At 43.9% G+C, this 11,650-nt stretch overlaps 1 protein-coding gene and 1 non-coding gene across 2 annotated transcripts in view; both read right to left on the reverse strand.

Moving 5' to 3' along the window:
- The window catches only part of ELF1 (E74 like ETS transcription factor 1), a 122,476-nt gene extending 111,111 nt beyond the window's left edge, over nucleotides 1-11,365 (reverse strand). The window contains exon 1 of the mRNA XM_070799986.1: nucleotides 11,228-11,365. The gene's annotated coding sequence lies outside the window, so the exon portion shown is untranslated. The remainder of the gene's footprint in view (nucleotides 1-11,227) is intronic.
- TRNAE-UUC (transfer RNA glutamic acid (anticodon UUC)) lies at nucleotides 11,126-11,197 on the reverse strand. The gene has a single exon. It is a non-coding gene; the product is annotated as a tRNA-Glu (tRNA).
- Nucleotides 11,366-11,650: the final 285 nt, after the last annotated feature.

Here is an 11,650-nt window from a genome sequence, read left to right on the forward strand (position 1 = left end):
AAAGTAATTCAGTTCAGTCGCTCAGTCATGTCTGACTCTTTGTGACCCCATGGACTGCAACACACACACAGCCTTCCCTGTCTTTCACCACCTCCCGGAGCTGGCTCAAACTCATGTCCATCGAGTCAGTGATGCCATACAACCATCTCATCCTCTGTCATCCCCTTCTCCTCCCGCGTTCAATCTTTCCCAGCATCAGGGTCTTTTCCAATGAGTCAGATTTTCACATCAGGTGGCCAAAGTATTAGAGTTTCAGCTTTACCATCAGTCCTTCCAAGGAATATTCAGAACTGATTTCCTTTAGAATGGACTGGTTGGATCTCCTTGCAGTTCAAGGGACTCTCAAGAATCTTCTCCAGCACCACAGTTCAAAAAGCATCAACTCTTTGGCGCTTTCTTTATTGAAAGTAGAAAAGAAGAAATAGTCTTTTAAAGCAAGATTTAAGGGACAATAAAATTGTAATGCATGTGAAATGGCAAAAAAAAAAAAAGGAGAAAAAATAATGGGAAGGTATTCCCATTCAAATGTGAAATTTCCAAATGCCACCTGCCTGCATGACCTTCTGAATTCCATAAGCTGATGTTCAGCCTTCTACTAGAATGCTTCCTTTCCCCTCCTACCTGCTACCTGTGTTCTGGACCAGTCCCTTCCTGTGATAGTCTTCCTTTCTGTCTCAGCTCCACCCAGCTACTGGGTCAGTGCCTGCCTTACATATGGGATGACTGAGTGGCAGGGCTCTGTTGTTCCCAGGCGGCAAGGTCACTGTGTTCCTTGGCATTGGAGGGTATCAGTGATAAGCACAGACGGTAGGAGAGCTGGGGCAAAACAAATCCCATTACAACCCTGAAAACTTGAATTAAATGCCTAATTAAATTTGGAAACATAAAAAGCTTCACACAAAGCAATACATCAACACATCCTAAATGGGAAATATATCCTGGTCTTGGGATTCCTTGGGTCTAAGGAATCCAAAGGGAACCTTAATTAAGTAGTAAAGAACTTGCCTGCCAATGCAGGTTCAATCCCTTGGTTGAAAAGATCCCCTGGAGAAGGAAATGGCAACCCACTCCAGTATTCTGGCCTGGAAAAATCCATGGACAGAGGAGCCTGAACGGCTGCAGTCCGTGGGGTCACAGAAGAGCTGGACACGACTAAGAGACTAAACAATAACAAAGATTTCAGACAATCTAGAAGATTCTCTGGACCTAGAAGTCACTAGCTAAGTACCTCCCCAGAGATCTAAAGTATAGCCAAAAAAAAAAAGTTTCAAAACAAAGGTATGCATTTAATACTGAATGGTTTGCATTCAAAAATAAAAGATCTATTAAGATTTGTAAAGACACACCCAGCAAACAGTCAAAACTTATGAAATAGTTGTTATTGCTTCATCAAAATTTAAGTCATCGATGCTGGAATTATTTTTCAAAGAACAAAATGTTTTATACTTACAGTTATGAAAATGAACCCATGTGTAAAAACTAAGTGGGCTAGTCACTCACTCATGTCCAACTCTGAGTAAAAACTAAAAGGGAATATTAACGACCATTAATCCTAAAACAATCACCATTCTACCATATCACACAACAGATATCACATGATAAAGTTTAAGTGGAGGCTAAACAGTAAACTAAAAATTTATTTATATAAGTTCAGGGTCATGGTTTTTAAAACGGTATGATAATGACACCAATAAAGAAAGTTACAAAACAGAAACAGGTCTCTAATTTTATTGACTCTTTGTTTCAATACTCAGAAAAGGAGACTAAAAAAAAAAAAAACAAACCATGAAGTATTTTGAAAGTTACTTTCCTTAAACAAAATCTAAATAATACTGTTTTTTATATGGTAACATACCTTAGGGACCTAGATTAAACATTTGTATTTTCATCATTAATAGTCTATTTCACTTAAAATTACACAGTTATACCTCAACTGGGGCATAAAAGATATAAACGCAGCAAAAAATAGTTCAGAAAAGTCATCCACAACTCATTGATTTACTTCGAAAAGATTAAATGAAACCAAACATTGAAAGTACATTATCGGACTTCACTGGTGGCACAGGAGGAATCTGCCTGCCAATGCAGGGGACACAGGTTAGATCCTTAGTCCAGAAGATTCCATATGCCGTGGAGCAACTAAGCCCCTGCACCACAACCACTGAAGCCCGCTCACTTAGAGCCTGTGCTCCACGACAAGAGAAGCCACCACGGCGATGAGTAGCCTGTACAGGCAACAAAGAGCAGCCCCACTCTCTGCAACGAGAGAAAGCTGCACGCAGCAACCAAGACCTGGCTCAGCCAAAACCAAATGGAATATTTAAAAAAAAAAAAAAAAGAAATTTATCTAAAAACAGAAAGTATGTTATCATACTACACTTTTGAGAAAAATAACTGAGAAATATCTGAATATTTAACATCATTAACATTATATTTGAAAATCTAATCATGACCAACACTTAAGGTCCCTGAAGTGAGGGGGTTCAGCAGGTGCGCCATTCATTCTCTCCCTCAGTCTGGACATCACATGCAGAAAAGATGTGTGACTGTGACTTCAGAATGAGGCGTCAGCCCACTTCTGCTTTATTGCTAACACAAATTTCCAACACTAAATGGCTACCCCATGCCTCCAGATCCCTTAGGGAAAACAAGTGTGTAAGCCCTTTACAATATTAGGCTGTAAAGAACTCATCTGCCGGGAAAGTTTTATTTTGCAGAAATGTAGACAGAACCATTTTCTGAATTGCAAAGAGCAAACAATTTTTTCACAACCACCATTTTATTTTGATTCAAGCTAGCTTACCATTTTAATTTGTGAACAGACTGTCCTTCTAGATAAACAACCTATAATAAAATCCAAGTTATTTACATAAATACAATGAAGGCAATTCATCAAAGCATGGCTAATTTCTAACAATAAAATCCAATTCTACAAAAATGAGAAGGGAAAGCCACTTTCACTTAGGGGGAAAAAAACGATGGGGTATGGGTTCACCTATTTTTCAAGAAATATCACTCTCAAGGAGATACATATAAAATAGACCAAAAAATACAATAAGAAAAAATACCATTTTATAATAGGCATACATGCCACAATATTTTATAAAAGCACACTCTTTTAACATTAAATTTCTAGAGAAAGAAGTATGTCATCTAAAAGGCATTTTTTACTTTCTTTGCAACATTTTAAAGCTGTTGATTTCATTTCCATTCATTTAAAAGCTCCAGAAAAAATCAAACTAATTTCAACTTTCTATTTAACAAGCATAACTACATATACCAATGTGGAAGAATCATAATCAGTTTTATAATAGTAAACTTCAAATGAATGAAGTTTTATTATAATTTTTGAGGATTGTAGTTCTATTATCCACAGGGTGGCAGTCTCAGAGTCATAATTTTATCTCCAAATTTAATGTACAATTTCAGTGTTCAAAAAGACACATACACAGGTAAGCAATAACACTTTACTGTCTGATCAGCAATTGCAAAAATTGTCCCTTCAAAAAAAAAAATCTACCCTTCATAATTTCCCTATTGTTTAAGGAGTATTTACTTTCTGACATCTTAAATTTTTCTTTCAGTGTACCTCTTCTATCTCATCTTTTCTATTCTGCTGCTACACCCTATTGAGGGAGATACTAGAGTCAAAGCAAGCTGTTGGATTATTACTATACTGCAGAAGACCTCCCCAGTCCTGGTCAATGTGGACACCACAGACACAATCCTTCCATGCTCCAGTTCATCTTGCTCACTACTGCCAAAGTAATTTCATCAAAACACTCTTTCTTCTTTCAGCTAAGTAAACTCCTTACTCCAAAATCCAAGGGCCTTCACAATCAGAACCTTTCATAATCTCCTGTCTAAAAAATGCTCTGCAAGTCAAGGTGGAGGGACTTACCTAGTGGCCCAGCAACTAAGACTCTGCACTCACAATTCAGGGAGCTCAGGTTAGATCCCCGGTCAGGGAACTAGATTCCGTATGCTGCAACTAAGACCCCAGAGCAGCTAATATAATAAATGAATAAACAAAAATAAATATTAAAAAAGTCAAGAGGATTTATGAAATAAACTTCACTTGGAATATACCTTGCCATTTCCTGCTTTTTGTTCATTTATTCATTCAAATATTTTCTGAACGCTCACTGACTGCCAGATACTGTTTCAAGTGTTGATGATACAGAGACGGGAAAAGCACCAAAGTCCCTGCTCCGATGATACTGAGAGCTGCTAGTGGAAGAGGGAGAAGCCCCCAGCACTTCCGGCTCTCTGCTGGTAAGGGATACAACTCTTTCCAAGAGTGAGCCATCAGAAGCACACTAATGTTTGGGGGGCGGGGGGGTGATATAAAGACATCAGAGGAGATCTGCCACCAGTGACACTGTCTGCTACAGACCTGAGCCTATTTTTGCAGTATTACACTATGCTACTATACTACTACCACTGCTGCTGCTGCTGCTGCGTCGCTTCAGTCGTGTCCGACTCTGTGCGACCCCACAGACGGCAGTCCACCAGGATCCCCCGTCCCTGGGATTCTCCAGGCAAGAACACTGGAGTGGGTTGCCATTTCCTTCAATGCATGAAAGTGAAAAGTGAAAGTGAAGTCCCTCAGTCGTGTCCGACTCAGCAACCCCATGGACTGCAGCCTACTAGGCTCCTCCGTCCACGGGATTTTCCAGGCAAGAGCACTGGAGTGGGTGCCACTGCCTTCTCCGACTGCCACTGCTAGTCCATTCTTAACACAACTCGTATTCAGTTCAGCCAAACTGTGCTAGCAACTATTAAAGGACCTCTGCTCCTGTTTGCTTCCCCCTTATTGCCTTGAAAAAGGTGGAAGTGTTACTTACTCAGTCGTGTCCGACTCTGTGATCCCATGGACTGTTGCCCTCCAGGCTCCTCTGTCCATGGGGATTCTCCAGGCAAGAATACTGGAGTGGGAAGCCATTCCCATGTCCTGGGCCTCCTGCATTACAGGCAGATTCTTTACCGTTTGAGCCACCAGGGAAGCTCCTCTTATTGCCCTGCCTCCCACCAAATTACCTCTACTAGCAAAGCCTAACCAGCCTTCCAAGCCAATCTCAAATGCTGCCTCCTAGAGGCCTTTCCCCACTTCCTTCACACAAACCCAGACCTGATGTTTTAGAGACCTTCAAACCTCTGTAACCCTTGGCTTGGTCTCCTCTGGGCATTTCACACACTATGTGCTGTATCATAATTATCCGTATACTTTAACCTCCTTCATCTTTTATTTACTGAGCTCTTTGCTACATTCCTGGACTATCTAGAGTTGCAGTGTTAAATCGTTCCATTTTTAGATATTCAATATTCGAATAAGTGTAAAATGTAGACAAAATATTCCATATTTTTTATTTGCCTCAATCCTTTTTAACAGTTTTCCTCAGATATAATTTACATAACCATGAGGTTCATCGACACAGTAGAATTCAATCTTTTTAGTATATTTACAGAGTTGTGCAACCATCATCGTAAAGTAATTCCAAGATATTTGTATCATCCTAAGAAGAAACCTTGTACCTACGTGAGCAATCAGTTTCCATCCCTCTGTGTTCCCCTCCCTCCTTCCTTCCAGTCCTAGACAATGATAATCAATCTCCTTTCTCTACAGATTTGTCTATTCTAGGTATTTCATATAAGTGGAATTATATCAAGTGTGGTCTTTTGAACCTGGCTTCTTTCGTTTAGCACAATGTTCTTGAGATTGATCCACGATGTGGTATGTATCAGTACTTCATCCTTTTTTATTGCCAAATAATATGTGATTGTATGGATACATGTATTCATCAGGTGATGGACATTTGGGTTGCTTCCACTTTTTGCTTATAAATAATGCTGCTATAAACATCTGTGTACACGTTTATGTGTAGACATGTTTTAATTTCTCTGGGGTATATACCTAGGTGTGGGATTTCTGGGTCATATTGTAAGGTGGTGCTAGTGGTAGAGAACTCACTCGCCAATGCAGAAGATGTAGGAGATTCAGGTTCGATCCCTGGGTCAGGACGATCCCCAGGAGGAGGGAATGGCCAAACACTCCAGTAATCTTTCCTGGAGAATCCCATGGACAGAGGAGCCTGGCGGGCCACAGTTCGTAGGTTATAAAGAGTCGGACATGACTGAGCGGCTAGCACAGCACATGGTAACTTTATGTTTGATATTTTGAGGGAACAGCCAAACAGTTTCCCAAAGTCACTGCACTATTTTATATTTCCACCAGCAATGTATGAGGGTACCAACTTCTTCATTACCATTTGACTCTTACAAAACAGAAGTGATCTTACAATACAATATCCTCACCCTCATGGAACTTAGGGCTTCCATGGCGGCTCAGTGGTACAGAATCCACCTGCAATTCAGGAGACTCTGGTTCAATCCCTGGGTCAGGAAGATCCCCCAGAGAAGGAAATGGCAACCCACTACAGTATTCTTGCCTGGAGAACCCCATGGACAGAAAAGCCTGGCGGGCTACAGTCCATGGGCTGCAAAGAGTCAGACATGACTTAGTGCCTAAGCATGTATGTTTGGAACTTATATTCTAAATAGAACAAGACAAGAAATAAACAGGAGCAAAAATGTTTATTTTAGATAAGAAGAAAATAAAACAGCATAAGGTAACTAGACAGTAACCAGAAAAGGGAGAATCTCTAGTACCTAGGGTCTCTCTGATAAGGTAACACGGACAAGAGTAAGATGTGCAGAGCTAGAGAGGGAATACTGCAGGCAGTGCAAACAGCAAGATACAAAACTGAGAAAAGGACCAGTTTGGCACATTCAAGAGACAAAAAGGAAGAAGCCAGTGTGGCTAAAGTATGATGATAAGGTCAAGGTAGGAGGTGGCACTGGGGAGGCAAGCAGAGGTCAGACAATGTTGGGCTCAGAGATCATGGTAAAGGTCTTTGGGTTTTAAAATGCCATCATACTTTTTTAATCCCTTATATTGCTTTAAGTGCTCATCTATGCAAACACTTACTGATCTGCCATACATCTTCTCTTCTAATTGCACCAAACAGTTGCAAATAGTAAAGAGACTATTTGGATAATTCACATCACTTAGAATGACTCTGTGGCTCAAGAGAAAACATGTGAAATAAGACTACCAATTGTGTTCTGGAAACAAGACACAAACATATGAGTGAATCCTTACAAATGTATTACCTAGTATTACCTAGTACTGACCAATGTATTACCTAGTCTTGACCAATTTAAGGTGTACACTTCCCAGACAGTAACTAGCAGCTCTGTTTTAGAATATTAAGGTCATTTTCAACAAAGCAACTCAGTAAGAATATAGTGCAGATCATTCTCATAATTTAAACCTAGAACCCCTTCTTTTAAATGTAATTCTAGTTGACTGATTTTTCTCCATTCCATTAGTTAAAACTTAATATCTTAACGTCTAAACATAAAACATGAGCACAAAACATTCTACATGTTTCTATATAGTTTGACTCATAAAACAACAAAAGTTTCTCACATATTATGCTATATTTAGTTTTTTCAAAGAGACAAAAAATGTTTTAAAAACTCTACTGACATAAATACCACTCCCTTAAAACAACTTGTGTTGCTGTTTGGTCGCTCAGTCGTGTCCGACTCTTTGCAACCCCATGGACTACACACCAGGTTTCCCTGTCCTTCACTATCTCCTGGAGTTTGCTCAAACTCAAAACAACTTGTTACTCAGTCAAAAGTTATCAAGTTAAAATTCTCTTTTAATGTCCCAGCCTGATCCCAATGACTCTCCCTCTGGGTACTGTGTACTCTCGCCCAACCAGGCTACTTGCCTGCCTCATACTCCCCCGCCGTCCCCCCTGCCCCATGCTCAGCTTTGATACACAATCCCCACCAGGAGAAATTCAACCCATTCTTCAAGGTCCAGGACAAACGCTCTTCTCTCCTTGTCTGGACTCTACTGATTTCTCACCCATATGCTCCTGAAGCAAATCTGTAACTCAGACACTGGCCTATCCAACTCTGCCTGGTACACAACAATATATAAATCTATGTCTTTTTTTTTTTGGCTGCGTTAGGTCTTCATTGCTTTGCAAGAGCTTTCTCCAGTTGCGGAGCACGGTCTACTCTACGTTGCAGTGAGAGGACTTCTCACCACAGTGTCTTCTCCTGTTGTGGAGCACAGGCTCTAGGGCAATCGGGCTTCTGTATTTGCATCACACAGTTCAGTTCAGTTGCTCAGTAGTGTCCGACTCTTTGCGACCCCATGAATCGCAGCACGCCAGGCCTCCCTGTCCATCACCAACTCCTGGAGTTTACTCAAACTCATGTCCATCGAGTCAGTGATGCCATCCAGCCATCTCATCCTCTGTCTTCCCTTCTCCTCCTGCCCCTAATCCCTCCCAGCATCAGAGTCTTTTCCAGTGAATCAACTCTTCACATGAGGTGGCCAAAGTACTGGAGTTTCAGCTTCAACATCATTCCTTCCAAAGAAATCCCAGGGCTGATCTCCTTGCAGTCCAAGGGACTCGCAAGAGTCTTCTCCAACACCAGAGTTCAAAAGCATCAGTTCTTCGGTGCTCAGCTTTCTTTACAGTCCAACTCTCACATCCATACATGACCACTGGAAAAACCATAGCCTTGACTAGACGGACCTTTGTCGGCAAAGGAATGTATCTGCTTTTTAATATGCTGTCTAGGTTGGTCATAACTTTCCTTCTAAGGAGTAAGCGTCTTTCAATTTCATGGCTGCAGTCACCATCTACAGTGATTTTGAAGCCCCCCAATATAAAGTCTGACACTGTTTCCCCATCTATTTCCCATGAAGTAATGGGACCAGATGCCATGATCTTTGTTTTCTGAATATTGAGCTTTAAGTCAACTTTTTCACTCACCTCTTTCACTTTCATCAAGAGGCTTTTTAGTTCCTCTTCACTTTCTGCCATAAGGGTGGTGTCATCTGCGTATCTGCGGTTATTGATGTTTCTCCCGGCAATCCTGATTCCAGCTTGTGCTTCCTCCAGCCCAGCGTTTCTCGTGATGTACTGTGCATATAAGTTAAATAAGCAGGGTGACAATATACAGCCTTGACGTACTCCTTTGCCTATATGGAACCAATCTGTTGTTCCATGTCCAGTTCTAACTGTTCACACAGTCTTAATTACTCCAAGGCATGTGGAATCTTCCAAGACCAGGGATCAAATCCATGTCTCCTGCATTCGCAGGTAGATTCTTATCCACTGTGCCACCAAGGATGCCCTATAAGTCTATGTCTTGGACACAGAGAAACTGTCATCAGACTACTCCTCTCAGCATACCCTCGAGTACATATAAAGCCATTTGCAATTATAGCTGGTACTCAGTTGAAAATCACATCCATTTTAGCACAATTTGGTAGAGTATAACACCAAGTCATTAGGAAATGCAAGATCAGGAATGAAGCACTATGGAGACAATTAAGGCAGAGAGTTCTTTTCTTTCTTCCAAATTCGAGCCTAATTCTTCAGTAAATGGTTTCTGAACAATGACACAATTCTCTATTTAAACAAAACTTTTCCACTCTTATTACCGACACAAGAATTGCTCAACAATTCCTGAAGCTCTAAAGTTTGTGAGTGATACGCATTATCAAGAATTTATGGCTCCAAACCCAGAGCGTAAAGAAGTGAAAGAGCTACACGAAGTCATACTGATCAAAGGAGCCAAAATATACTTTTATTCTCTCCACAACCTCCTCACATAAAAAAACCTGAACATCAGTCAACTTTCAAAATATCTGAGGGTGCTTGGTGTAAGCGTCCAAATATTTAAATTAATAGAGACGATCTAAAACATATTTAGCTGTGGAAGTTTATTTACAATGTGAAAGTAATTAATTCTTAATCATGCAGATCACACTAACAGATTACTTCAAAACTCACAGTACAGCTAAAACTATCAAAACAAGAGTTTGGGAAGGCACATACAACTGAAGTTTCTGCTGCTCCTCACGGCACTGCCCAGAAACCCATCCACAAGAGCCACTTCTTCCTGCTTCATTTGTTCCCAGAGGCCCAATAGGCTAAACATTATATAGCTCACCCCATTTTCTAATTTCAGCTTGCATTTAAGATAACGCTTTTGTTTCATTTACAACTCACATGCTGCTGACACAGCTGCCCCTTCTTTGTAATAAACACAGGGCTTCTATATTTAAAAATACAGTGAAACTTTGTTATAACATCCCCTCCCCAGGCTCTGGCCAATTTTCTCTCTTTCGAGCCCCCCCACCACCCCAGGATTTGCTAGCCGCCGCGCTCAAAACGTTATAGACCCTTTGGAGAAGTTACATTTCTTCTTGAAAGACATCTCATCCCAGTGGTTATTTTTCTTCTGCAGAGCGTGCGCGTGTGCGTGTGTGTTGGGCGGCGAGAAGGGCGCGGAGAACCGGACGGATGCCCTCGCCCTTCCCGAGCCAAAGCACTCAGGTCTGCGGCTCCCGAGTCTGGGGTGCTTTCTGTGAACGGCGGCCGGCGCCCCACATGTCAAGCAGGGGTGCCCTCGGCGCCGGGCTCGGGCGCCCCGGGAGACCCGCGGCCGGGCGGGAGGCAGCGGCGCGGTCGGGAGGGCGTCAGGGGTCCCCAGCCCGCACCCCGCCCGGGGGCTGCTTTGTGTCGGGGGTCCGGGGGGCGGCCGGGGTGTTTCTAGTGAAGAACCCGGGCGCGATGACTCGGGGCTCCGAGCCAGGCGAGGACGAACACGCCCCGCGTCGCCCGGGACCGTCCGAGGCGAGGGTGTGGGCCTGAGGGGGGCGCTGGGGGCCGATAAGGCGAGGCCGGGGTTAATCATCGCCTCCCGAGCTTTGGGGAGGGGACGGCCCGGGCCCGCAGCGGCGGGAGGACGGCCCCGGGAGAAGTGAAACTCCGTGCCCCGCGCCTCAGCCCCCCGGCCTCCAGCGCCAGCAGCGGCAGCCTAAGCGCACCCGCTCCTCCCGCCCGCCCGGCTCCGCACTCGAGGCAGCTCAGATCTAACCACACGGCTCTAAGGGCCGTTCTCTATAAAAATCACCTGGGGGTGGGGGGTGGTTCAGGAAAAAAAAAAAAGAAAAAAAGAGCCAGAGCCACTGGAAATAAAACAAGTCGGTTTCGCCTGTCAGTTTCTAAAAAGTGTTACCACGTTCCCATACCGGGAGTCGAACCCGGGCCGCCTGGGTGAAAACCAGGAATCCTAACCGCTAGACCATATGGGAAGCGCTGCGAGGAGCTTCGCGGTGACTCACCTGACAAGCGCGAACGCCGCCGCCGCCGCCCCAGCTCCACCACCCGCCGCTGCCTCGGGGCCGCCCCAGCCGCCGCCGCCGCCGCCTGTTCCCCCGCTCCCCACGCGCTCGCGAGCCCGGGAGCGCGCCCGGCAGGAGCGCGCGGGCTTCCCAGTGGTGGGGCGGGGTCGCTCCGCCGCCTGAGGAAAAGTTCTGCGGCCAAGCCCAGCGACTCTTGGCCCTGAAAACAGCTGTTTCACCTTTTTTTTTTTTTTTTTTTTTAAACTCCGCCGACGGCCCCCTCCCCAGCCTACGGGTCCGGGCTGCTCCGCCGGTCAAAGTGCGTGCGGACCAGTTGGCAAAGTTGAGGGCGGCGACGTCTCTGGGAACAGCTGTTTGCGTTCGGGGCGGAGGCGGCGCGCGAGCTCCTCGGGCCCCGAGCCA

Source organism: Bos indicus, chromosome 12 (genome assembly GCF_029378745.1).
Source record: "Bos indicus isolate NIAB-ARS_2022 breed Sahiwal x Tharparkar chromosome 12, NIAB-ARS_B.indTharparkar_mat_pri_1.0, whole genome shotgun sequence".
NCBI classification, from domain to species: Eukaryota; Metazoa; Chordata; class Mammalia; order Artiodactyla; family Bovidae; genus Bos; species Bos indicus.